This window comes from Octopus bimaculoides, chromosome 13, assembly GCF_046866305.1.
Source record: "Octopus bimaculoides isolate indiv1 chromosome 13, ASM4686630v1, whole genome shotgun sequence".
Lineage (NCBI taxonomy): Eukaryota > Metazoa > Mollusca > Cephalopoda > Octopoda > Octopodidae > Octopus > Octopus bimaculoides.
In genome coordinates this window covers 57,476,289-57,480,565 of record NC_142940.1, presented here as the reverse complement: position 1 = coordinate 57,480,565, position 4,277 = coordinate 57,476,289, and positions in this window count along the sequence as shown.

Here is a 4,277-nt window from a genome sequence, read left to right as displayed (position 1 = left end):
TCACCACCATCACCATCGCTGCCGCCATCACTATTACCATCACCACTAACTACATCATCATCATCATCGTCGTCGTCGTCATCAACATCGTCAATACAATCACTGCCACTATCATCATCATCATCATCGTCAACATTTTGGTGATAAGCATCTTCATTAGCTTTTACCACCATGATAATCCTTATCATGATAATCATCTTCGTTATTATTATCAGCATCATTATCACCAAGTAGCGGCAGCAGCAGCAGCAGCAGCAGCAGCAGCAGCAGCAGCGCCATCTCCGCCGCCACCACCACCATCAACCATCACTAAAGCCATCCTTCTCTCCATCATCGTCAGTATCATCATCATCATCATCATCATCAACAACAACAAGAACAACAACGTCATCAACATCATCGTTGTCATCGACACTTCAATCGTGACCTCCACTATAAACACCACCACCACCACCACCACCACATTCACCAACACTACTATAATCATCATCATCATCATCATCATCATCATCATCATCATCATCATCGTCGTCATCATCATCATCATCAGCATCATCATCGCCATCACCATCATCATCTTCATTATAATCATAACCATCATCGCCATCATCATTATGGTCACCATCGTCATCAGCATCAGCATTATCATCGTCACCATCATCATCATCACCATCATCATCATCATCATCATCATCATCACCGTCGTCATCATGTACCCTACCACCATCGACTCCACCGTCATCACCATCATAACAATCATCACAATCACCGTCATCATCCTAAATATTTTTTTTTTCTTTTTCGATTTCATTTCCTGTCTTCCATTTCTGTCCACTGTTCCCACCACGACCACCACGACAGCCATCACTAGTTTATACATATATTTCATTCACCTCCTCCTCCTCCTCCTGCTTCTGTTCCTCTTAACCAGTTTATGTTTTCCTCTGTGCCATCCTTCGTAGCACCATATCTGTCGGCCATGTTGAAACATTAACCGTTCAGTGTGTCGCTTGCGTTGCTATTAAACCACCAAACAATCTGCCGGAGCCATGTTAACGTCTTCCCACGTCTCCAGTATATGGCGATAGCTTTATGTGCGTCTTATTCATACCGGCACAGCCGTCGCTGTCACCGACACCACCACCACCACTACCATTGCGACCTCAACAAAGACGACGACGAAAAGGAAGAAGAAGAAAAAGAAAAGGAACAACAACAACAGCAGCAGCAGCAAGAACGATAACATCTACTACTACTACTACCACCACCACCACTACTACTACTACTACTACTACTACTACTACTACTACTACTACTACTACTACTACTACTACTACTACTGTTGCTGCTACTACAGTAGTAAATCAAACGCTGCATTCTTAAAATTATATGGAAAGTAATAACAATGCAAACGTTGACCCGAGAGCAAATGCAGGAGCAACGGCTGCCATGACATTACAGTTGTTGATATTCGTTGTTGGCACTCCGTCGCTTACGACGACGAGGGTTCCATTTGATCCGATCAACGGAACAGCCTGCTCGTGAAATTAACGTGAAAGTGGCTGAGCACTCCACAGACGCGTGTACCTTCAACGTAGTTCTCGGGTATATTCAACGTGACACAGTGTTACAAGGCTGACCCTTTGAATTACAGGCACAACAGAAACAGGAAGTAAGAGTGAGAGAAAGTTGTGGTGAAAGAGTACAGCAGGGTTCGCCACCATCCCCTGCCGGAGCCTCGTGGAGCTTTAAGTGTTTTCGCTCAATAAACACTGACAACGCCCGGTCTGGGAATCGAAACCGCGACCCTATGACCACGAGTCTGCTGCCCTAACCACTGGGTCATTGCGCCTCCACTGTTGATATTCATAAACACCATAACGAACTGGGTACTTAATTTATCGACCCCGAAAGAATGAAAGGTAAGGTCGACCTCGGCGGAATTTGAACTCAGAGCGTAAAGACGACGAAATGCTACAAAGACTTTCGCCCGGCGTGCTAACGAATTGGCCAGCTCGGCGCCTTAAAGATGAAAGGCAAATTCGGCCACGGCAGAATTTGAACTCAGAACGTAAATGAAAGGCAAAGTAGGCTTCGACAGAATATGAACTCTCAGCGTAAATACGACGAAATACCTTTCTCGCTCACTATATGTCATACATAACACTGTAACCTATGTACTTGTAATACACAAATCGTTTCTTTGACCTACCTGAGATTTTCCGTTTTGCAATTTTTATTTACATTATCCAGCAATTCCTTCCGATTTTTGCCTTTCATTCTTTTCTTTTTTCCTCTTCAATTATTTCAGACGTCCCTCAGCAAAGATCTTCGTATTTTGTTACCTGAAATATTTCTTCTGCTAGTGTGAATTGCACCTTTGTTAAAAGTCATTTAAGATTTGGTGTGTCTTTGGCTATGAATAATTTGTGATTCTTTCATTAGTTTACTGAGATTTGATGATTGGTATAGAATCTGAAGATAAATGATTCACCGAGTATAAAATGTTATGGTTTCTAGAATTACCGATAACTGCAAATGAAAGATTTATGATTTTGCTCATGTCTTCGCATACATTGTAAAAGTTCTCTCCGCCGCATATCACAGATGCTAGGATCTCTTGTGTCTTCCGAATACTTTTGTCTCTATTAATACTTCTAGTTTGATTTCTCGTCTCATTCGTCTATTCTGTTTACTTTTTCAGATTTACTAGACATGTATGTATGTACGTACGTATGTACGTATATATGTGTGTACGTATGTATGTATGTATGTATGCATGCAAGCATGTATATATGTATATATGTACGAACGTATATATGTATGTGTGTATGCATGCATGTGCGTATGTATGCATGTATGTATGGATGTATGTATGTATGTATGTATGCTTGTATGGGTAGATAGATGGATGCATGCATGCTTGTATGTATGTGCGCATACATTAGCACTACATATTTATATATACATATTCATACATATAAAAACATTAGGAGTGGCTATGTGGTAAGTAGCTTGCTTACCAACCACATAGTTCCGGGTTCAGTTCCACTGTGTGGCACCTTAGGCAAGTGTCTTCTACTATAGCTTTGGGCCGACCAAAGCCTTGTGAGTGGATTGGGTAGACGGAAACTGAAAGAAGCTCATCGTATATATGTATATGTATATATATATATATATATATATATATGTGTGTGTGTGTGTATTTGTGTGCTTGTGTTTGTCCCCCCTACATCGTTTGACAACCGATGCTGGTGTGTTTACGTCTCCGTAAATTAGCGGTTCGGCAAAGGAGACCGATAGAATAAGTACTAGGCTTACAAAGAATAAGTTCTGGGGTCGATTTGCTCGACTAAAAGGCAGTGTTCCAGCATGGCCACAATCAAATGAGTGAAACAAGTAAAAGAGTAAAAGAGTATCTATTTCCTGGACCATGGTTTCAAGCTCTCTTCAGCCAATGAGCCTGCAACCATGGTCCAGGAAATAAATGGTAAATGTTTTTATTTTTCATTCCCTTTCGAAATTACCCCTAATTGTGATTTGGATTTTAACTACTCCTTCTAGCGTGTTAATAGTCCTATTATGGCCATCTCTTATGTGTTTAAATGTACACCGTATTTATATTCATAGATATATGCAGATATGTGCATTTATATTGGATGGATGGATGGATGGATGGATGGCTGGATGGAATATTTTTTTAGCAATCTTTCTAGGACATACATCATTTCTCGGTGATATATAAACAAGGCAGTTTCGTTGCTAACTGGTTTATGTGTCATCTAGTCATGATATCATTAACTACTGTATACATTGTTTTTCTAAGTGGCTGTTTTTAGTTCAACAGTGTCCGTTGAGGTGAAAAATCACTGAGACATTTCGACGCCATGAGAAGTAACTTGCGTTAGTTTTTTTTTATATTATACTTTTGCGGAATATCTACGCCATTTTGTCTCGTTTGTTTAATAAGCATAGACACAGAACCATAACATCCATTTCGTGGTTTAGTCGTTGAGCACTTTGTGCGAATGAATATCTTGATTATATGAACCTAAAATTGCGTTTCCAAGATTCATCTCCGTCTAGATACTAAACATGTGTTCCTGTACAAACACACTTTCCTATATACGTACATACCACACACACACACACACACACACACACACACACACACACACACACACACACACACACACACACACACATATACACAAATATATATATATATATATATATATATATATATATATATATATATATATATATATATATATTAA